At 36.5% G+C, this 25,971-nt stretch overlaps 1 pseudogene; it reads right to left on the bottom strand.

The window, feature by feature from the left end:
* Positions 1-25,971, bottom strand: part of LOC115423359 (xylosyltransferase 1-like) — an 81,064-nt pseudogene that overhangs the window by 9,487 nt on the left and 45,606 nt on the right.

The following is a 25,971-nucleotide window of genomic DNA, read 5'->3' as shown; positions in this document are numbered from 1 at the left end:
AAAACACTCAAAAAAACCCCAAAAAATTAATGCGTGAAAGGGTTAAATGCATGGTGTCCAGCTGAGTGGATATTTTTGCAACTCCATGAAAAATAGGTTCATAAAAAACTCTTCAATCGCATTGTTTTTTTTCAGGCCTACAAAGGAATAAAAACACTCAGGAAAAAAATCGTGATTAAAGGTCAAAACACAGTATTCAAAATCTCTCTGACGGGACATTTTAGAGACAATTTGACCCACATTTTTACTTTTAAATTCATTTTTGCTTTAGTTGGACTGTAAGGGATGATCCAAAACTAGGAGCTACTTTATAGTGAAATAAACGTTGGAATGGTGATCAGTTAAAGTTCACTCTGACGGGACATGACTGAGTTTGGACCCATTAAAGTTCTCATAATTCATGCATGAAAGGGTTAAAGGCGCCGGGGCCGGACATACATCCTCACAATGTGGATTTGGACGTGATCATTTATCTACACAACTACACAGAGACAGCCCCAGGTTTGTGGGGGTCACACGGCACCCCGGGGGGGGGGGGGTAAAGGTGACCCTGTGAGTGACTGGAAACTGATGCTATAAATACATGTATGCATAGTGTTGACAGCTGTGACGGCATGTTCTAACACACACACACACACACACACACACACACACACACTGAGTATCAGTTCAACAGGTGCTTCAGATGGAGTTTGGACACTGAACATTTACACAGAAACATTTGGATTTTGTGTTATGTTACATTTATTAAACAGCAGTAGTTACTTTTACGTGTGGTCAGTTTATAAAAAGATGTAGAGCACTGGTGTTAAACATACGGCCCATGGGCCAAATCTGGCCCGCTAAAGGCTCCGATCCGGCCGGTGGGATGAATCTGTGAAATGCAAAATTTACACTAAGATATCAGTCATTTTAGTTCAGGTTCCATATTCAGCCCAATTCAATCTCAAGTGGGTCCGACCAATAAAATACTATCATAATAACTTATAAATAATGACAAACTGCATCTCTTTAAGTGTAAAAAAAGTGAAATTACATGAAAATATTTACATTTACAAACTATTCTGTCACAAAAAAATGTAATAATCTGTATGAAACATGAACAACTGTGTAAATTAACCAATATTTCACCTGTTACGAAATGTTAAAATAAATCTAGTATAATATTATTGTTTTTTATATTATTATTATTATTATTATTATTATTATTATGTTAAATATTTTTCAGTTCCAGATGCCTGTTACTAAATGTTTTGTGTATTTGTAGATCCACTGTGATCTGTAAGTTATAATACACATGTGTAAACAAGAAGCTGAGGCAGAATATTGTTAAAATTGCACTTATTTTTTTTAAGTTTCAGTTTGTTCATGTTTTTTAAGGATCGTTTGTAGATGTAAACAAACATTTCCCTTATGTAATTTTACTTTTTAAACTCTAAAACATAGATAAAAAGTTTGGAGTTGACATTATTTATATATTATTATGTTATTATTTTACTTTTCCAGCCCACTTCAGATCATTTTGGGCTGAATGTGGAACCTGAACTACAATGACTTTGGTGCCCCGATCTAAAGTTTGAGAGTAACCTTCACAAACCCCAGTAGCAAGGTTCTAATAGTTTTGGATTTTTCATTATAGTTTAGTTTTATTTAGTTTTGACTTTTTTCACTAATTCAGTTCGTTTTAATTAGTTTTTAGAGCAGGTTTGATAGTTTTTATTAGTTTTCGTTATTTTCTAAATGATTAGTTTTAGTTTTAGTTTTTTTTTTTTTATATCTTTTATCTTTTTTGTCGTCATATTCAAATAAATCCCAGACAGGACTCTAGTCTCCATGTTTCCAGGTAGAGTGGGGACCAGAAGACGACTGGAAACCACAAGTGAACACAAGTGACGGACCCTTAAATATCATACGGTGCCACCAGATAAAATTGCTCGAGGGAAATAAATCGATTTCGTATCAATCTGATATTGACAAAGACGAAAACGAAGGGAATTTTGTCCATAATTTTTATGTTTCAGTTAGTTTTATAAGCAGTTTCAGTTAGTTATTGTTTTTTTCTTTTAATTCTAGTTTTTATTTATTTCAGTTAACAAAAATGTTTTTACAATTCTAGTTTAGGTCATTTTGTTAGTTTTCGTTAACGATAATAACCTTGCTCTGCACCTGCACATCAGCTTCAGCAGATTCCATCACACCTGGACACACATAAGGCTCTTCTGGACCTGGTTCTCCACCTCTTTCATCAGGTCCAGTACCTTCTGTTCTCTGGTTTTCCATGTCTCCTCTATGAGCCTGGTGGCTGCTGCCTCCAGCTGCAGTAGTTTAGTATTTATGCTCTGCTTCTACTGGGCAACGTTATAGTTAAAAAGTTAAAAGAAAAAAAACATAACTAACTGAAACTGTATTGTGTGTTTACTAAACTAACTAAAACAGATAGAAATTATGGATCAAATTCCCTTGGTTTTGGTCTTTGTCAATGTCAGATTGATGTTCAATGGATTTATTTCCCTCTCTCAGTTTTCTGTGCTGTCTCCATACGACACTTTTTGCTCCGTCACTTGTGTTCACTTGTGGTTTCCAGTCGTCTTCTGGTCCCCACTCTACCTGGAAACATGGAGACTAAAGCAGCAGAGTCCTGTCTGGGATTGATTTGAATAGGAGCACAGAGAAGAAGAGAAAAGAGACCACTGAACTACAACTGAACTACAACTGAACTACAACTGAACTACAACTGAACTACAACTGAACTACAACTGAACTACAACTGAACTACAACTAAGCATTTAGAAAAAAACGAAAACTAATAAAAACTATCAAACCTGCTCTAAAAACTAATTAAAACGAACTGAATAAGAGAAAAAAAAAAGTCTAAACTAAATAAAACTAAACTAGAATGAAAAATCCAGAAGTATTCGAACCTTGGTCAGAACATGACAAAGACTGAAAAACAATGGAACACAAATCAACAACCTTCTAAACCATGGATGTCAGACTCATTTTAGTTCAGGAGCCACATTCAGCCCATTTAGATCTGAAGTGGGCCGGTCCTTAGAATGCTAACATAATAAATTATAAATAATGACAAGTCCCAATTTTTCTCTTTGCTTTAGAACAAAAAAAAAGGAAAATTACAGTATGAAAATGTTTATATTTACAAACTATCCTAAAACAAAAAAATGTGACTGACCTGAACATCAATGAGCAACTGGAAATTTCTTCAGTAAAATAAGGGAATTTGAATACGACGGAGAAGAAGACGAAAGATACGACAAAAAAAACTAAAACTGAACAAAAACTAAGCATTTAGAATAAAATGAAAACTAATAAAAACTACCAAACCTGCTCTAAAAACGAATTAAAACGAACTGAATTAGAGAAAAAAAAGTCCAAACTAAATAAAACTAAACTTTTTTTTTTCCCTATACTTTATTTACATAATACCATGTACACAGAACAGAACATGGCATGGAGAAAACATAATGCTGGAGGTGAGGCAGGAGGAAATTAAATATAAATACAAATATAGGTAAGTAAATAAAATAAATAAAAGTAAAGGAATGAACAAGAAGAGAAAAAATAAATAAATAAATAAATAAAACCTTAAATTCATCACATAAGGCTTCAGTCTTCACAGCTTCAGGGTCAGTGCAAAGGTTAAGTGTGTCTAGGTAGAATTTTCAGTACGTTTTGAAGACCCCAAAGCTGGGTTTGTGATCGGCAAACTCAAACGTAACTAGAATGAAACCTCCAGAAGTATTGGACCCCGGGGTCAGAGGTCACACCTGCACATCCGCTCACCTTGTCGTATGGGCTGCTGTCGGTGGAACTCCAGCGGAGCCACGATGAAGCTGGTCTGTCCCAGGGGGCTCCAGTGGTGCAGGACCCTCAGCGTCCACACGCCGGGCCTCAGTGGGAGGGTGAGGGGCGGGCGGTAGTGCGTCACCTCGGCGGCGGCGTCCACCAGGATGTCGTAGGTGGCCGCGATGACGTTGGTGGGGTCGATCCAGACCACGGTGGCGGTCAGGTTGCTCTGTCCTCGGCTCCAGCGCTGCACCGCCACCGGCTCGTCCTCGGGCCCCAGAAGACCCCCCCAGTTCCTGAAGAGACGCTCCTTAGGGTCCCAGTCTGTCCCCACCTGAACGACAAAGACACCAGGTCAGGACCACTCTGGTCTCAAACCGTTTCAAATAATGTTTAGAGCAAAGAATAAGTGAGTGACGGGCAATTCAAGAAATGTTCAGTGAAACAGAGGGAGGAGATGAGTTAAGGGGAAAATTTAATTTACAGATTCATAAAGTACACACTAGGTTAAAAAGTTTCTGTATCACCATCTGTGGAGGAAAACTGCGTGGAGATAAAACAAATATCAAATATAATTCAGTTTAAAAATAGATATAAAAAAATGATTGTTGAGAGTTCCAGTATTTAATAAAGACACTGAGTCCTGTTTGTTTATGATGATGTTGAACTGATGAATCTGCTGGAATCAGTGAAGAAAACTGTTGTGTGTTGAGTCTGTTTGTGTGACTGCACTGACATGAACAGACTGGTGTGGGTAATTCAGTTACTGCAGGATGGATCATTGTGGTTCGATGCTAAAATGAGGAAAATACTATAGTTTGATTGTTGTATTCAGTTAGTGATAAAGGTGTAAAAGCACTGAGGGGTTGGATTAAATACGTTTAGACTTCTTCTTACTCCTTTTCGACCATGCAATATTCAGACTTGTATGTGCTGAAGAGAGATTCTGTCCATTTAAATGTTTTGTTTTGTTTTATTTTGTTTCTTTGCATGTTCGAAATAAATCAAATCAAATCAGACCGTTTCAGTTCCTCGGTCCAGTTTCATTCATTGAACATGTATTTAGTGAATGAAAGTGGGTCGGACCAAACCTGACCCATCTGTCCTGACAGCGGCTTATGACAGAACTGGACCTAAAAACAGTTCCAGTGTCTCACCAGCATGTTTTATCAAGAATGAACCCCCAGTTGAATTTGTGAGGTTGTCAGGGTCTGTCTCTGTTCCAGTCCTGTGGTCTGGATGCAGGAGACCAGCCTCCCCATAGAAGTGGATGGGACTGTCACTGGAGGACGACTCAACTCAGTAAGTCAGAGTCCATCTATGACTTCTATCAGTGATCAGCAGGAACTAGACTGATCCCTCTAATCATTTACATGTTATAAACCATCAAAATACACTGCAAAAATCTAAATCTCATCACACTTAAAATACGACAGAATCACCTAAAGAATAACTTTTCAGTGAGATATAAGAACTGATTTTCAGACAATAGATCTGGAAAATCTTATTTCAAGAAATCTTACCAAGATAAGTTTCACTTGTTCCATTGGCAGATTTTTTTGCTTGAATTAAGCAAAAAAATCTTGAATTAAGTAAAAATAAATAAATAAATAAAAAAAATCTGCCAATGGAACAAGTGAAAATTATCTTGGTAAGATTTCTTGAAATAAGATTTTCCAGATCTATTGTCTGAAAATCAGTTCTTATATCTCAAATATAAGTTACTCTTTAGGTGATTATGTTGTATTTAAAGTGTGATGAGATATTTTGACTAGAAATGAGAAAAATACACTTGGTAAGACTTAGATTTTTGCAGTATATAGACCATTATAAGTAAAGACAAATTCTTAATATTTCAAAATTTGATAAAAAAAAAATTAATCTAACATTTGACATTAATCCGACCAGTAGTTTCATCAGAAAGATGTTTGAAGAAATTGCTAATGAAGACGATGAAGATGATGAAGCTGATGAAGATGACGGTGCCTTCATCGTACCTCGTGGCTTATTGGTCGATGAACTAAAAACTCCAACTTGCATCTCGTGGTTGTACGTCTCTACCAAGCAGTCAATTTTAACTTCAGACTCATAATACATAAGGTATAAAGTGAAGTTAAGAGTGAAATGAAGTCATCACTGCACTGACACATGAATCCTGTTGATAATCATGCTGTCGATGGATGAGAACAGAAGACTCAACGAGCTGCAAAAAAGCTCCAACATCTAAAACATGGATGCTTCACATACATTAAACTCAGCAGATCTGTACAATCAGCACAGTTCAAAGGCAGATACAAAGATTAGTTTCAAAAATTCATTATTGGACCAGTGAGAAAAAACACATTTATTAAAACATAAGGTTATTTTAGAGATGACTCTGATAAAAGCTTAGTTATTTTAATGATGCAGAAAAGCAGATTTTATTCAGATTATACATGTTGACCTTAGATCATTTCATTATCTGTGTGCCAATTTCTGTTTCTCCAAGTTGCTTTTATCTTCATTTGGCTAAAGTTTTAGTCAGGTAAGAGTCAAACTGTTTCACTCAAACTCTCCCTAAACTCCTCCAAACTTAGTGAACACCTTCTTTTCGTGTTTCTCATAAGTGATAACAGCCTGTGGTCAAGACTTCAGGTGGTGATACAGGCATAAAAAATGAACTGTGAAAGCATCAAAACTGGAAAATAACATGAAAAAAAAAAAAACATGAACAGGTGAAAAGAGGAAAAGAAAAAAGAATCCCTCTCGAAAAAAAAAAAATCATATGCATACATAAATAAAATGCCAGGTTTGTGTTACATTATTTCAGTTCAGTTTAACTGGTAACCTTTTTCCTTATATGTTACTTTTAGTTTCTCACACTTTACTTTATAAACGGTCTGATCCAAAGGCAGTTATTCCATAAACAAGTGTAAGGACTCTGTACTTCTTTATTTTGCTTATTTTCTTTTTTTGTCACCTGTATCTGCCTAATTTCAACAGTCCATTGATCAGCATATTTAACGGTCGACCTTATTTGCTAAGATGTTTATGAATTCTTAATACAGTCTGTGTTTCATCATTTAACTCCTGCCTAGGGCTGTAAGAAAATACCAGTTCTGTAATATATCACAATATTTCATTTCACAATACTGTATCAATATTAAAAAGAACTGTATCAATATTTTTAGGTATTTATTCAAATGCAGATATTGTGGAGGTTCATTTTTGCTTTTTGTTTCTATTTTATTTATTATTTAACACTCTTTTACTACATAATGTTCGTTCCTTTAATCCAACAGTGGAAGTGCTGCTGGGTCTTCTTGGTGATTATCCACAGGTGCTCTTTGGAAACTTGTGGTGTGTCTGGTTATTTAGAGTCAAAAAAAATCTGCATTAGCATGCTAGATTTACAAAAATATTCTCAAGGCACACTGTAGGACTGAAAAAAGTCCTGATGAAGACCAGAGGTCGCAACACGTTGGCTGTATTTTAAAAGACTGCCATGAACTAATGAAGGCATTTTATTTTTACACAAATCCTACAGTCTGCCTTTGGAACATTTTTTGAAATCTAGCATGCTAATGCAGATTTTTTTTTTACTCTAAATGTTAATTTCTTTGTTGGGACAAAAATCCTGTTCTGATGTTAGTTGTGAACTAGTAGAATCTGAACATTTGAACAGGATCTGAAACTGGAATGTGTGGAAAACAGAATTTCAGTTTGAACACAGTTTGAACATTTGCTGATAGAACATCAGATCCTGTTGGGATCAAATACAAATGTGTTTAGGATTTGGGCAGATTTCTGCTAGAATTCAATTCTTCCAGGAAATAATCTTTTAAAAAAGAAACAAAACCAATAAAAAACTGCCTTTTAACAGTATTGTGATTTGTGTGGTATCACCAGATTCTTGCCCGTACACAGCCCTACTCCTGCCACTGAAATGCTTTAGTTTGAATCCTTCAGTGTTTCATGATCCTTCTACTTTTATTTGATTCTTTTTCTGCTTCATTTCATCTGTTTTCTTCTTTTTAAATGAATACTTTAACATACATGATATAATTTAATATTTACATGGTTGTATTTGGACAGTATTCATTTCCATCTAACTGTCCTAAACGTAAACAGGACACACATGTAAACCACTCCATTCTAGTCCAGTGTGAGTCTGACCTGGACGTGCTGCAGTCGGTTGGTGGGGTGGGGGGGGCTGGCCAGGCTGAAGTGGTCTTTGGAGGCCACCCAGGTCTCCAGGGTCTCCAGCTGGGTCGAGGCTCGATTGGTGGCCACGTGACGCACCAGGTAGCCCTGGAACTGGTCCGACAGGAAGTAGAGATGGACCGACACCGGGTGGCTCATGGCCACGTACCTGAGAAACAAAAACCACAAACCCAATGTGCATCACAGCTCACAGCAGATCTACAAACACACAACACATTTAGTACCAGGCATCTGGAACCGAAAATATAGAATTTAACTTTAGGATCAAAACAACTGAAAAACTCAGTGACACTCTTGACTTAGTATCTTCAGTAGGACTGTGTATCAGCAAGGATCTGGCAACACGACATAAATCACAATATTAAGATAACGATGCGATATATCGTGATATATCAAGGTACTGTTAAAAAGGCCATTTTTTTTGTTTCTTTTTTAAAAATGATTATTTTCTTGAAGAATTGAATTCCATCAGAAATCTGCACAAATCCTAAACACATTTGTATTTGATCCCAACAGGATCTAATGTTCTATCAGCAAATGTTCCAACTGTGTTCAAACTGAAATTCTGTTTTCCAGACATTCCAGTTTCAGATCCTGTTCAAATGTTCAGATTCTATTAGTTCACAACTAACATCAGAACAGGATTTGAGTTCAATCCCAACAAAGGAACAAACATTATTGAATAAAAGAGTGTGAAATATAAACAAAAAAGAAAAACTAAAATGAACCTCCACCATATCTGCATTTGAATAAACACCTACAAATATCCATACAGGACTTTTTAATATCGATACTGTATTGTGAAATGAAATATCACGATATATTGCAGAACTGATATTTTCTAACAGCCCTAATCTTCAGGGTCGTACACTGGGACATTCATCCTGTGGGCCCCATTGAACCCCTCGGAGGGCCAGTTCTGGCCCGCGGGCCCTATGTTTGACACCCCTGGTATAATGCTTAATTATGGTACACTCTGTTCCATAGAAGAAGAAAAAAAGAAAAAAAAAATCAAAATAGAAGGGTAATGTATGTTCAAAATGCCCAACTTAGACCTCAGATTGAAGTGGTTAAAAGTACAATGCATGATTATACATCTGATTATACATCTGATTATAGATCTAATTATACATCTGCTTATACATCTGATTATACATCTGATTATACATCTGCTTATACATCTGATTATAGATCTGATTATAGATCTGATTATACATCTGCTTATACATCTGATTATACATCTGATTATACATCTGCTTATACATCTGATTATAGATCTGATTATAGATCTGATTATACATCTGCTTATACATCTGATTATACATCTGATTATAGATCTGATTATACATCTGCTTATACATCTGATTATACATCTGATTATACATCTGCTTATACATCTGATTATACATCTGATTATAGATCTGATTATACATCTGCTTATACATCTGATTATACATCTGATTATACATCTGCTTATACATCTGATTATACATCTGCTTATACATCTGATTATACATCTGATTATACATCTGATTACAGATCTGATTATACATCTGATTATACATCTGATTATACATCTGCTTATACATCTGATTATACATCTGATTATACATCTGATTATAGATCTGATTATACATCTGATTATACATCTGATTATAGATCTGATTATACATCTGCTTATACATCTGATTATACATCTGCTTATACATCTGATTATAGATCTGATTATAGATCTGATTATACATCTGATTATAGATCTAATTATAGATCTGATTATACATCTGCTTATACATCTGCTTATACATCTGATTATACATCTGCTTATACATCTGATTATACATCTGATTATACATCTGATTATAGATCTGATTATACATCTGCTTATACATCTGCTTATACATCTGCTTATACATCTGATTATACATCTGATTATACATCTGATTATAGATCTGATTATACATCTGATTATACATCTGATTATAGATCTGATTATACATCTGCTTATACATCTGCTTATACATCTGATTATACATCTGCTTATACATCTGATTATACACTGTAAGCCTGGACTTTGTATTCACTAAAATACTTTAATTACAATGTACTTACATGATTTCAGTTTGATTCCATTACTACTAAATGTTCAGAATATTCTACTCATTTGCAGACACAGTCCAAAGTATGAAACAGTTTCAGCTGAATGGATTTAAATCCCTCAGTTTGAGTCCTGACCACACCTTTGTATCTGTGCAGTGCATTGTGGGTATTGTTGCTGCTGTTGTAAATGTGTTGTTTTTCTGTGCAGGCTTCAGTGGGTTGTGCTGTTAGTGTTCACGTGGACTGAATGTGTGTGTGTCAGTGTTTCTTGGCCTTTTTGGGTTAGTTTTTGTGTATTTGTCCAGCTGCAGCAGGAGTCAGAGCCACAGGAACAACTGTGGGTTTACTGTTCACACAGGACTGCTCTTGTTCAATAGAAATCTTAATGCTTTGCCAAATTATAAGCACTTCCCGTACTGGTAAATTACACTGAGCTAACTTCCTGTTTAACTTCCATCCACGCTACAATATATAAGACTGAACAATTATTCAAAGCAATTTATATTACAAAAGATTTTCATTTAAATCAACTTGGAATTGAGTCCAGTGAACTGATGATATTCAGTCTAATGATTACACTGGGTTACCAAGTTGTCTAGGTTTTTTCAACTGAATTCAGACCATTTTGCACCGCTAAATCCAAAAATGACATCTGTTTTTCTCAGTCAGGTCAGGTTTTTTTGCTAATTTGATCTTCTCACAAATTTGATTACATTTTTGTGACTTTATCAGTTGATTTTTTTATATAGTTCTCACCCAAAATAGCTTTTAAGAGAAAAAAAATCATTTTCTAACAGGATTCCTGTTAGGTACAATGGTGTATTCAGCGCAGATGGAGCAGAATACATCAGGCTTATTTTTGCCAGATCTTCTAGTCGAAGCCATTTCATTCACCTGTAATATTAAAAAAAAACATTAATCATAAATTGGCAAAAGTCAAATCTTCAGAATTCATTTATTGCAAGAAATATGAAAGAATTTTGTATCATATGATGTGAAAATGCCCATAAATGTAAGCACAAATGTTAAAAAGCCAATATGGAGCATAGTTCAGAAAGTTGACCTGACTGAGCAAAATTAATGTGATTTTTGGATTCAGCACCAAAATGATCCTAAATCAGCTCAAAAAACTGAAACAATACATTTGTTGTTGACCAGTGTTATACAAAGCAACTGACATTGCAACAAATGTTCAGTTAAATGAACTTGTCATTTAGTGCGTTGGACTTAAAACAGCAATTCCATTCAAAACAAGCAGTGAATTAAGTTGAATCCACTCAAGTTTTCATGACTCATTACTTACATTTTTTAAGGCAGTGGGTTACCTCAGATTTTTTAAGTCAGCTCCACTTCTGGGGTCTAACAGTGAACATCCCAGAAGGACAAAGTCTGAGAAAACACTGGACTCAGAGCGCTGCTGTAAAAGGAACCATGTCTGACATGCAGTCTCTGTTTGAAACCCCTGTCCACGAGTGCAGACGTGGTGTAAAATCACAGGTCTGCTCAACACACCGCTCCTTTTTCAGACCCCCCCCCCTCCTCTGTGCACTTCCCATAAAGCTGCCCCCACCCATCAGCCACCAACCCACACCCCAACTCCAACAAGCACTTCCTTGTACCTACTGTGGGTCTCCACCCCACACACACACACACGCACGCACACACACACACACACACACACACACACACACACCTAAACACGCACACACACGCACACACACACACACACACACACACACCTAAACACGCACACACACGCACACACACGCACACACACACACACACACACACACACACCTAAACACGCACACACACGCACACACACACACACACACACGCACACACACACACACACACACCTGCACACACACACACACGCACACACACACACACACACACAGAGCTGGAAAAATCCAGTCTGCGCTCAAACTGAAGCCTGATTGTGCCTGAGGACAAGTCTGCCTTATCTTCATATTTAATTTGGACCTGTGAACGTCCACAAACAGCCGTGGGGGCAGTTACTCACAGACACGTTATCTGCCCGTCCTCTCCTCTGCACAGACAGCCATCGTCAACAAAAAATCTACAGAATAGCGATGTAACGATTACCGGTATATCAATAAATGGCAGTAAAATCACAGACGGTTAGTATTAGCGTTTAAATTCTAATTCTCATGATAACTGTGTTTGATTACTGCACTTTTAGGGGAAGAAACCCTATGTACAGATCTGCTTTTATGTCAAATATTTGAGTATAGTTTGAATTTATTACAATTTTAATTTTCTATACCTAATATTTGAACCAATATTCACTTTTAAAGTCTGTGAAAAGGTTCGTTAAACATCTGTGTGTTATTTATGCAATAAATTATATACATTTTTCAAATTAGATTTTATATATTTTGTGTGTGTTTTCTGTCCTTTTGTGTTTTTATAGTAGGTTAAAGTGAAAAATAATAGACAGATGATATAGATGAAGTTGTGCTGAAAAAACAGATCCCAAACATGGGTATAGTAAACATTTGTTTCTATAGTATATAAAGGCCAAATCAAAAGGACTGAAAAACAGACAGAATAGACTCAGACCACTAAGGGTTAATATGTGAATGTTTCTGACACAGAAGGGACAGTGGGACTATTACTTGATTTTTTAAAAAAAATACAACTTGGTTAAATTCTTTCAGTGTGTGTATTAGTACTTTTTGAACATTTTGAGCACAATTTCAATAATACAACGATAATAATGATAGCTGTGATAATTTTAGTCACAATAACCGTGATATGACATTTTCATATGGTTCCATCCCTAATACAGAACTAACAGTCACATGATTATACAGTGTTTTATTGCACCCACAGGTAAACATATGGACAAAAGTATGTGGACACGTTGAATTCAGGTGTTTCTTTTCTAACAGGGTCTGAGATACAAAATAAAAATGACTAATGTCAGAATATAGTTTTATATTAGGATAAATATCATTACATTTGTTAGTTTGGTTTAAATTATTATCTTTGCTTCCAGAATGCCTCAGAGGTGGTTTGGACTGAATTTCACTCAACACTGATTTCCTCTACCTGGAGCTATTGTGATCACTGCTTTGTGTGTTTGTTTGTAGCAAGAGAACTGAAAAAGTTAAGGACAGATTTTCATGAAATTTTCAGGAAATATTGATACTGGCACAAGGAAGAAATGATTAAATTTTGGTGGTGATCGAGTGGGGGGGCAGATCTGTCTTGGCGGAGGTCTGCGTCCTCTGAGTGCTTTTCTTGTTTAGTTTCATTTTTAATCCATGACGATGATTTTCAAAGTTCTGCCTCTAAATTTCTAAAATATTTTTTCCTGCTATGACTGAAAAATAATCATTTTCTAGCACAACTAACCATCTACTTCTTCACATCTCACTGAGGAAGAAAAATTACCCATTAAAGCGTAAGGAAATATTGATGTTTATAAATTATATGGACATAAATATTGGGACACATCATGGCTACAGCTGTGAAGTGTCCTGTTCATACTGACTTGAGACATAAACATTAAGCATGTAAAATATTTTAGAAATCTAAAAGGTAGAACATTTAAAATCATAGTTATGGATTAAAAAAAAACAAAACAAAACAAAAACAAAATCAATGCTGGGAGAAATTCAGTAAAAACCATCTCTGAGGCATTCTGGAAGCAAAGGTAACAATTTAAACCAAACTAACCAATACCATGATATTTATCACAACATAAAACTATATCATGACATTTGCAGTATTATTTTCTATCCCAGACCCCTGTTAGAAAAACAAACACCTGAATTCAATGTGTCCCAATACTTTTGTCCATATAGTGTAGATGAAGACACAGAATCAACAGGTTCAGACTGAAACGCTTCTGTCTCCTATCAGGACCGTACAGAGTGGAATAAGACGTACAGTTAATAATCACCTGAACAAATGGTTCAGAGGAAGATCACTGTGACATCTGGTGTTTTTATACCTGCTGCTTAAATCTGAGTGAACATGGTGAATAAAGACAAACCAATGTTCAGTCCAGTTGAAATTCTTCCGACAGCGGCTAGAACAGTGTAAGTAGTCAAACTGTATGTACCTTTAACGGAAAGGATCTTCACATGCGTCTCATTCAGACAGACCCAAATCTAATCTAACCCAAGTCTTTAAATCACATGAACCTGATCTTTTCAACTGGAAAACACGTGTGACTTCTGCAAAGAAACCTCAGTCTTATCTGTTACACTGGAAGTCATGCTGCGCTGCTGCATTTGTGGAAATTTAATATGAATCTAAACTTGTAAAGCAGCCGTTGACATGGTGCAAATGAACCAAATGTGTTACTTATGGAACAATATTTACAGTCCTTATGCTCCAAAAATATAGATTTCAAAGTTTATTGGTCAGTAATGTAACGTGTTAGCCTGTTGTTAGTATGTGCTAGAGCTTTTAACCCCTCAGAGGGGTCATATTTTAACCCTTTAAATGCCATGTTCTTAATGTAAACAAACCATATTTTTTTAAATTTAAAAAAATCTACAAACTTTATCTTTTTTATTTCAATATAGTACATAAAAATTGGATTACTTTTTTTTTGCAGCCTGGCACATGTCAAGGATTAACAGCAACATTGACACAATTTCTAACATTTGATTTAGCACAAAAAATTATAATGCATATTAACCAATGTGCATTTTTTTACTCACTTTGAAGAAGGGCTCTACTGTATAAATTTTTTTTGTTTACAATGTGGTTATTTTAGTGGCTGGGTCAGAATTGAAAAAAATCATGCAAAAATGAACAGTTTTTGAGTTATGACCTAATACAAACTGTGAAAAATACTACAACCTTTCATAACATGAAGTGCAAAGTGTGCGTAATCTGCTCACCTGGACACCGGAAAGTTAAGCTGACATTTTATAGATGTACATTTATATACACTGTAAAAAATGACTGTAGAATTAACACCAAAAAGTTTTAAAATCGCAACATAAAAACACTATAAGTGACAATACGATGCAAAGTTGTTTATTTGAAAAGATTTTTGTGTTAACGATTAAATCAAATATAGCTGTAGTTTTTACAGGAAGAGTATGTGAACAAAAGCAGATTTGGATGTAGAAATGATGGGTTTGTATTGTTTTTAGAAAATAAAACTGTCAATTGAAAAACAATGTGGTGCCGTTTAAACTGCAAAGACCATAATGTTGAAATAACGGCATATTTGATTTTTTTTTTGTTTACTAAAAAAGTTATAAAAAAAAGCAAACATTTACAATGTACCATTTTAAATGTGTAAATGACTGGGTTGGTAGAGTTGGTAGAGCGGCTCGTCCAATAACCAAAAGGGTTGGTGGTTCCAATCCTGGTTCCGACTGTCCATATGTCCAAGTGTCCATGGAAGACACTGAACCTAAACTGACCTGGTGGCTTTGGACAACATGAAGGTGGAGAAAATGCACTGAATAAGTGCAGTCCATTTACCATTTAAATCCAGTGTTAAATCTACACGTTTAAACGGTTAAATCTACATGTTACTCCTTAAATATGTTTACAGTTGGATGTGTTTTTTTTACAGTATTGTTCTAGAAACCATGGCTGCCAGTTTTTTTCTGTAAAAACAACAGGATTTTTTTTTTTTTTTTACAGTGTATGTATATATGTTTTTTTTTATCTTGTGTGTTACATGTGTAATTTCTATTTTACTATTGGCTGCAGGTGTGGAAATACATTTCACTGTGTATTGTCCTATGAATAACTGTGCATGTGATGAATAAAACCTGTCTTACCTGGTCATAGGAAACAGAAAAATATCAACAGCCCTTTTTCCATCAACTGCCAAGAGAGCATAAGGCATTTTTGTGCAAAACTGAGGAAGTTTTTTTTTAGGAAATTTTGTAGTCTTAAATATTTTCTGATGTAATAGTTCAAACTACAGATAAGGACTGGATGTTTCACTACTTCAGATAAATTCTGGGATATAAATTTTCTGTAGATTTCAGTAAATGTGTAGGATGTAGATTTTATCGCTGAAAACACCTCCACTCTGCTTTCCCTTTGTGCGACTCTTCTGAAATTCGTCACTAACTCTAGGCAGGTGTTCAGTCCACCTGTCCGGTCACGTTCTCCACACCTCATTCCTTTTCCAACTGGTCAAACTGGAGCCAATTTATCACCCACAACTGGGGGAGTCACGAGGCGGTGACTTTGCCTCATAAAAGTGGATGAGTTACTTTCTTTGTCAGTTTGAATCTAAAATAAAGTATGAAAAGGCCAAAGTAACACCGGCTGTAGAATTCTGCTTTTTGTCTGGGAACTCAGGTAGATTTAAGAGGCTTCAGGGCTCCAGGTCCCTGTGGGAAAGGACAGAACGACGACTAGAAAAAGAGGACAAAATAGTCTAAATATAGTCAACACTTAAATGTAGATTTTTTTTTTAAGCGTTCCTTTCTCATTATTAGAGCCAGTAGAAAAACTCTAAGTCTTTCAGAAGCTCTTGTCGTTCTGTGATTGTGTGTTCTACAGATGTCCCTGAACTACTCCTATGACTCCTACAGAGCTGGACATTCAGACTGAGTTCAGCCTCATCTGACCCTCTGTCTGAATTTGTGTGTTTTCAGAATGATACTGCAGAGTTATGATCTAGAAGGAGGTAAAGTCACACTGACTCCTCACCAGCCAGTCCAACCTTAACTCACTGCGCGGACACACAAGCCCAGTCTACGCTGACACTGACACACAGCCAGATGACATTAGATCAGAGCATCCGAACGCTGTATGTGCCTGAGGGAGGAGCTTATTGATCCTGTAGATTGCATGTTGCATCCTGGTGTGTTTGCTCTACATGTGGTTTAGAGGGTTTGGTTCAATCTGATCCTTTTTGAGTTAGTTTAACAGTTTTCTGGAGTGGAACTGTGTTGAGCCTTAGATGCATAAGTGGGTCAAAGTAGAGCAGGTGAGGCTGTTTTCTTGCAATATCTTTGTAATGATGTTTTCATATTCCAGGTATTCCTCAAAAAACATGTTATTGACATCATGCCATTTAAATGTCTAACTTATCTTTTATAGATTGTATAAAATTGTAGTTTTTGTATCACAACCCCAAGCTTCCATAGGTGGGTCAAAATGAGCTGCATTCATTTACAACAGAATTTCATCTGAACCTGTGATTCGTTCTACATTCATTCATTCAACAGTAAAACCAAAGGACTCAGTCACTCACTAAATGGATGATGACACTGTTTTATTGCAGTTAAATACTATATATTCAATACTATATGGGGGGGGGCTGAAAAGTTCATAGTCTGACTGAGAAGCAGTTCTTCCACAGCAGTGAAACTGTGCAGACATTCAGTTCAACCTCCTGACACTAACTGCATGGTTTCCTTCCACATAAACCCACGGTGGATAAATAATGTAGGACTCTGAACAGTAGGACTACAGACATGTGGTGAACCATCCGTGGCACTGTGGTCTTATCAAATGTGTGCAGAAAAAGGGTTTAGCCCCCCAGGACATTCCTGCTGACATGGTGTCTGTAGGGGCTGATGCTCCAGGTTTAACAACTGTGCAAAACTGGGAAGAGGAATTCAAGGGGGGGGGGGGGGTGAAAAGCAAGAATTTTCATGAAATGTCTGTAGTACTACTGTTCAAAGTCCTAAATTATTTATCCAATGTGGGTTTCCATGCAGTTAGTGTCAGGAAAGGTTGAATTTAATGTATGCACAGTTTCACTGCTGTGCAGTAACTTCTTCTTAGTCAGGCTGTGAACTTTTCAGCCCCCCCCCAGCCCCCCCCCCCCCCCCCCCCCTATATGCTTTGCTTTTAAAATTTTCAAATTTTAAGAAAAAGCATTTTAAAATGGTTAAAATGCTTAAAAAATAAAAATAAAAAAATATTTCAGACATGAAATCATACTTCTGTGGACCAAAATATAATACAAATGGTTATTTTTAACATGACTGCACACCTGTATGTATATAGTGTATATTTACTTCTATTTCCTGTACATTTGTACATATGCTCATCTTTTTTTTCCTGCTTTATTAATGTATTCTATTCATATTTATTGCTTTTGTCTTTACACACTTACTTTCCTTTTGTTTTTGCTTTTTTGCTAGTGTTTCTGTATGCAACTGAGCTACTGTGACCAAGTAATTTCTGTCCTGGATCAATAAAGTTTGTCTAAGTCTATGACAAAATGACAGAAGTGGCAAAAAAAAAAAAAAAAAACAGTGATTTTAAGATGGGTCATTTTTGACCCATTTATGGACGAGTGGAGGGTCCAGACAATCATGCATCTAAGGCAGGGTTCTCAAACTCATTTTCTTTCCCACATTCAGCCTGATTTGATCTGCAGTGGGCCGCACCAGTAAAATAACAACAGAATAACTTATAAATAATGACAACTCCAAATTTTTGTCTTTGTTTTAGTGCAAAAAACCCCATTAAATTATGAAAATACTTACTTTTATAAACTATTCAAACAAAAAAGATGTGAATAACCAGAAAAAACTGAAATTTCTTAAGAAAAATCAGTGCAATTTTAACAATTATTCCTCCACTTCTCATTAGTCCATGTGCATTCTGGATCAGATCTACAAAGACACTAAACACTGAGGAACAGGGAGGAAAATGTTAAAACTGGGCTGAATTTTCTTTAGACATTTCAGGTTGGTCACATTTTATTGTTTCAGGATAGTTTGTAAATGTAAATATTTTCATAATTTAATGTGATTTTTTGCTCTAAAACAAAGATAAAAATTTGAAGTTGTCATTATTTACAGACATAATGTAATATTACTTTCTCAAACCCAGTAGTAAATCTGCAGTCATTCTTCTGTGTGGGTTCTTCTGCTGTTATTATTGGACTGTAGATCAGATTGGTCTGGATGTGGAACCCACACTAACATGAGTTCCACAGCCTGGACTGTGGAATTTAGACACTTTGTAAATGCATCCCAGGGGTCGGACTGGAACCTTTGGTGGAACGCATGTTTGACAGGCCTGATCTAAGGGTTAATGTTGCAAATAACTCCAAACTAAGCTGGTACTTTAAAAGTGTTGGTTGTTAAAATAAAGAAGCCTCAGGAACCCTGTGTGATCCTCCTGAACTGGCCTCCTGCAGGTCCAGGTGTGTCTGGTTGTCTACCTGCAGCTGTTGTCTTTGGGATGTCCCTGGAGCGAGCTGGCGGCGCGGGACAGTCCCATACGAGCAAAGGCGTGGTAGTGGCTGAGCGCTGCGTCTGATAGGCCGGCCGGACCGTCCGTCTCCTGCTCGTAGATGTTTTCCCAGTAGGCCTGAAGGCCGGGGGTGCCTGAGGCGTACGCACCGAACAGGTAGGAGTCCAACTGGCTGATAATGTCCTGACTGACGCTGGCCTCAAACTTCCTGGCAAAAAAGGTGGGTCTGGACGCTTGCTGTGGAGAAACAGAAACACATAAGAGTTTGACTGGTATGGAACTGTAACCTGACAGTAGGGATGGAACCGTTACCGCTATAACGATAACAGCAGTAAAATCACAGAGTTAGTATTACCGTTTAAATTCTAATTCTCATGATAACTGTGTTTGATTACCACACTTTTAGGGGAAAAAACCCTATGGAAAGATCTGCTTTTATGTCAAATATTTGAGTATAGTTTGAATTTATTACAATTTTAATTTTCTATATCTAAAATTTGGAACCAATATTCACTTTTAAAGTCTGTGAAAAGAGTCGTTAAGCATCTGTGTGTTAGTTATGCAATAAATTATATACATTTTTCAAATCAGATTTTATATTTTTGTGTTTTTTGTCCTTTTGTGTTTTTATAGTAGGTTAAAGTGAAAAAATAACAGACAGATGATATAGATGAAGTTGTGCTGAAAAAACAGATCCAAACATGGGTATAGTAAACATTTGTTTCTATAGTATATAAAGGCCAAATCAAAAGGACTGAAAAACAGACAGAATAGACTCAGACCACTAAGGGTTAATATGTGAATGTTTCTGACACAGAAGGGACAGTGGGACTGTTATTGTATTTGTTTTTTGTTTTTTTTTCAAATTACAACTTGGTTAAATTATTTCAGTGTGTGTATCAGTACTTGTTGAACATTTTGAGCCCAATTTCCATAATACCACGATAATAATGAGAACTGTGATAATTTTGGTCACAATAACTGTGATATGAAATTTTCATATGGTTCCATCCCTAGCTGAGAGACCCAGGAAAGTAAAAGTTACGTCTTTTTTTTTTAACATTAAATAATCACCTTGATAGGAAACAGCATGATGCAACAGTTTTTTCAGATACATTTTTTTTATGGAATGTCCTTTACAGTGGATAGCGTTTGTTTTCTTTTTAAGCATCTTCTCATCTATAATGTTTAATACTTTTCAATCCACTCATTCTAGCCACACATGTCAGTGACTGGTGTAAAATACAGTTCTTCATCTTTTCATGGTCATCAGATATGACCATATTACCGTTTTTTTTAACGAGTTTTTTTTTTTTTTTACAGTGTATGACAACATCCACCTTTATTCTGTGTTTCTGCATAAAAGTGAATCAAGCATTTCGTATGACAGAATCAGGAAAAACCTCCTGTGGATAAACTAAGGGAACACACACACACACACACTTATATACTGAAGGGTGTGGTTAGTGATGTCATCAGGGGGGCGTGGCCTCAGATGCCGCCTCGTTGGCGATGGCAGCAGCAGTGAGTCTGGAACCCTCCTATGTAATGAGTAGCATGAGGCTGCGGAGCGCTGTCATTTCATCTGGGGGTTATTCTGGGTGTGTTACCTTCCATGATCTGTGTTCTTACACAGAGAAAGACAACAGCGTCAACCACTAGTTACAGGGTTTAAAACCGTCCTATAAGATCAGAGGGAAGTTCTATAAAAGGCCTTTGTACGTTCTCTGAAGGAGGTCACACAACTGTTACTCAGTCTGCTCCGTTTAGAAACATCTCAGTTATATTTCACCTCATTCTGACCTCATTTAACCCTTTCATGCACACTGGTCACTCCAGTGGTCACTCCAGTGGTCAGTTCTTCTGCAGCTGTTCTCTTGTTCATTCATAGATTTTGTTGGTTTAGTTCCAGATCAGCCAACACAGTGGACACTAATGCACCATCCCATAATAATACAGGTACATTCAGACCAGTACTGTCACTGCTGTTCTTCATAAACCTGATCTGCACCGACAGGTTTGAGTGGAAATCACCTGGTATTTGTAAGACACAAAGGTTTGGGTTTTTTTTTGCATGTTATTTCCATGACACGAGTAATAACTAGGACTAGAATATGTTCAGATGTGAGAAAACATCAGATTTGCAGCATTAAAAATGTTTTTATTTCATTGTTTTCATTTTACTTTCTTACGGAACATTAGGGCCACTGGACTTTAAACTCCGAATTCCACTTTTTTCTTCAGAATTCTGACTTTAATCTCGGAATTCTGACTTTTTTTTCTCATAATAATAAAAACAAATACATATTGGACCTTAGTTTATTGTATTTTTTTCCAGTGGCTTTAATCCTCTTCCGTACTTTCTGATATTGGGTTTTAAAACACACATTTCTTTACTTCAAAAATTAAATGCATGGACATTTTTTTAACTACATGAAAAAAAATCCATCGTATTGTTTTTTTGTTTTCTTGAGTAAGGAGGAATAAAAACACTCAAGAAAAACATCTTTACTAAGGTTCTCGTAATTCATGCATGAAAGGGTTAAACCTGCTTCTGTCTGGTTCTCTTTGGTTATTTTAGGAATTTTTTTAATTCTACACTGTAATAAAGATATACAAGATTATTTAAAAATTTTCTTTATTTTCTGTTTTTGTTTAATCTTCCAGTTTGGTTTTTGATTTTAGAGTTGTTATTACTTTTCTAAGTGCATATATTTTTTTTTTTTTTTTTTTGAGGAATTAACTAGTTTTAATTAATTAATTAACTAGTTTTAATTTAGTTTTAGAGTTTTTTTTACATATTTTCAAAAAGGCAGGATGAAAGAATGTGTGAAATCAAACATAATTCACAAAACTATTATTAATTTTATCTGCATGTCCATTTTGTTTTGGCTCCGTAGTTTTGATTTTGCCTTCAGGGTTTGAAAAGTCTTGCCTTTATTTCTGTTTAATTAAATAATTTTCAGATTTAGTGTTTAACTAGAGTAAGTGTAGTCGATAAAAACGACTTAAAACTTCCTTATTTTAGATACAATGAACCACTACATGTTCAACAGATTAAAACAGATAGAAAGGGCGTCAGCTAACAAATGAAGTTAAATACTAGTAGTAGAAATAGATAGATAGAAAGTACATCTATCTATCTATCTATCTATCTATCTATCTATCTATCTATCTATCTATCTATCTATCTATCTATCTATCTATCTATCTATCTATTATTTCTACTACTAGTATTTAACGTCTACATTTGTTAGGTGACACCTTTTCTATCTGTTTTTATCTGATGAATGATCTAAAACTAAAAATATATCATTTACAATTACATAAAACAATCTAATGTCATTTCTGAAAAGCTAAATGTTACAAAAATCATTCATTTGTGTGACACATGGTCCTCTGTGTCGTGTAGGTGCTAACCCTTTTGCCTCTTTAGAATAAAACTAAATAAAGTCTGAATCAAGCGTGTCAGAAAACTTCATCATCTTCGCGTTAAACTGGTTTCAGAACTGGAACAGCCAAGCATGTCTACTGTAAATGCTCCACATAAATGTTTCTTTGAGGACCCGAGTCGTCCTCTTACCACCGAACCCCAACATTATGATAATGACAACCTTCCAAACCTCAGTGGCAGCCAGCTACAAAGCTCCAAAAATACAAAGTGCCTGAGTGTCCAGCTGTTTCCAGGACGGTGGGTTCTCCTTATAGAAACCTCCAGTAGCTCCACCACAGACAGTTCAGGTCTGACGTTACAGCGAGCCCAGCACCCACCGCCTGCCGTCAGTAAAAGCAGCACCGCTAATTTGTGAATATGGAGTTATTCTGGTCCACCACAGCCTGAGAAGGAGTGGACAGCGGACACGGACCACCATTACTGGGCAGCTCTGTGCTGATTGGTCAGATTATGGAGGCGCCCGGGAGTTTTATCAAAGGCAGCACTAGTGCAACAGAAAGAAAAAAATGTAAAGAGAGCTGACAGTGGCTAAACCAGGCTGTCAAACATACGATCTGTGGGCCAAAGGGTCCAGTCCAGCCCCTGGGAGGAATGTGTGAAATATAAAAATTACAGAGATATGAACAGTCCAGGATGTTAAATTCATTTCAGTTCAGACCAATATGATCTGAAGTGGTTCCAAACAGTAAAATACCATCATAAATAGCCTGTAAATAATGGCAACTCTAATTTTTAGCTTACCAGCCGACAGGCCGTAAGCTATAGTCGTCATGTGGCGGCGTCTGTTGTCGTCTGTCATCATTGTCTGTCGTCATCTGTCGTCATCGTCTGTCGTCGCCTGTCGTCTGTCGTCATCTGTCGTCACAGTCTGTCACCGTCGTCTGACGTTGTCCGTTGTTGTCTGTCGTCGCCGTCTGTTGTCGTCTGTCGTCGTCTGCGTCATCTGTCATCGTCTGTCGTCGTTTGTCGTCGTCTGTCACAAAACGTTCAATCGTCTTCTTCTCCTAAACTCCAGTTCTGATTGACTTCAAACTTGGTATTCATCTTCAGTATGATGATGCCAACACAAGGAATTGAAATTATTTCGATCTGGATCTGATTCTGGATTTGGTGCGACTTTGAAAAATTTCCCTTATTTATCAGTTCTTATCCTATCATTTACATTATTTTCCTGGTCCACTTCATTTCATATTAGGCTGAATGTGGAACTGAACTAAAATGAGTGTGACACCCCTGTCCTAAAACAATAAGAAAAGTTTGGAGGTGTCATCATTTCCTGGTAATTATGTTATTATTTCACTGGTTTGGCCCGCTTGAGCTCATACTGGGCTGAAAGTGGAACCTGAACTAAAATGAGTTTGACACCCCTGGGGTAAAGCGCCTCCTAAAGCTCACATGAAAACATACCAACGCTTACACGCTCCATAAATAGAAGCAGCTACTGAAAGGCTACTGGCACATTTTCATTCAATGACATGTCCAGATGAAACTTTCCTACAGTTTTATTTTGTTCTTTGTGTTCAGTACACAGACTGCACCCAGACATAGATTGTTTATGGATTAAAAAGAAGCATCTGAGCTCTGAGTGGTTTACATCCAAAGTGTATCTGAAAAGGATATGTTGAAGTCCTGCAGGAATAATAAGAACAAATCCAGACCCTTTCAGTGTTCACATGGGCACCAGACTACTTCTGTCATTCTTCTTGTAAATATAAATGTAAAACAAAATCATTAGGAAGATCTGATGCATATTTCATCTTCTGTTGCAACATTTATGAAATCCAGCTGAGCATGAGCTGGTGACTCATTCAGCTCTTTAAAAAGCAGCTGTGACTTCACCAGGATGAACCAACGCTTGGTGTCAAATCTGTTCAGGAGCCGCTGGAACACCAAACCAGCACAGGCCAAGAAAATACTGCGCCTTCGGAAAACACCTGCACCAGCATAGGAATACATGGAAAGTCTGAGCAGGTGGGCCAAAATAATCCCACTACCCTTATGTAGGGGTGTAAGAAAATATCGCTTCCACAGTATATCGTGATATTTCATTTCATGATACTGTATCGATATTAAAAAGTACTGTATTGATATTTTTAGGTATTTCCGAGGGCCGTTCAATAAGTTCATGGCCTCACCCAGAACAGAACAACACAGACTGATAATTTATATTTTATTTTTCAACATAATCTCCATTTACAGCAATGCACTTGGTCCATCGATGTTCAAGCATCACTATCCCATCACGAAAGAATGTAACATCCTGTATTATAACAACCAGTATTTCTGGGTGAGGCCAAGAACTTATTGAACAGCCCTCGTATGTAAATGGAGATATGATGGAGGTTCATGTTTTGGGTTTTTTGTGTATATTTTTTTGGGAATCCTGTCAGCTCTTTTATGTCTATATTCACATGGGTATTGTGCACTGATGTTTGTGTACTAAAAAAGTAGTACTGCAATTTTGCATGTTATGCATGTAGTTTTTTTTTTAAACTGATAACAATGTTTTGTTAAATAATGGTTATTTCAATCATCCTAAAAGCACTTGTATGGGCAGATGTTTGTTCTTTGCATTAAAATAATGTTCTGATGTTGGATGATTCAGGGACTGAATACTATGCATTCTATTCAAAATTAATAGAATATGAACATTTGAGCAGGATCTGAAACTGGAATGTCTGTTAAACAGAATTTTATTTATTTGTGTGTGTTTTGTGCTCGTAATTTTATTTTTATCTATCTGTAAAAAAAAATGTTGTTTTTACAGTGGAAAGTTTTGTGATATAGTATTAAGTCCTCTTCTGAACAAATAAAAATCTGTTTAGTATTTGTGCATATTTCTGGTATAATTAACTTTTCCAGGAAATATTCCCTTAGAAGAAGAAACATAAACAAACAAAAAAATATTGCCTTGTTAACAGTATCGTGCTATATTACGATATATCGTATCGTGGTCCTAGTATGTGATATGTATCTCATCTCCAGATTCTTGCCGATACACAGCCCTACCCTTACGTGTGTTCTCACCTGGAATCTGGGCAGATCGGAGGGTTTGAAGTCATTGGGCGAACAGCCGCACCAGTCCACGATGTGCTTGTACTGACATTTACATCCCAGTTTACGGTTCCAGTTGGTCAGCCTCAGGTTGTTGTCCACCATGGTCTGACAGTGGGCGCTGTTCTCCAGCACAGTGTGGAAAAACGACTGCAGGTCAGACACACACACACACACAC

Source organism: Sphaeramia orbicularis, chromosome 8, assembly GCF_902148855.1.
Source record: "Sphaeramia orbicularis chromosome 8, fSphaOr1.1, whole genome shotgun sequence".
Classification (NCBI taxonomy): Eukaryota; Metazoa; Chordata; class Actinopteri; order Kurtiformes; family Apogonidae; genus Sphaeramia; species Sphaeramia orbicularis.
This window is presented reverse-complemented; position numbering and strand designations above follow the sequence as displayed.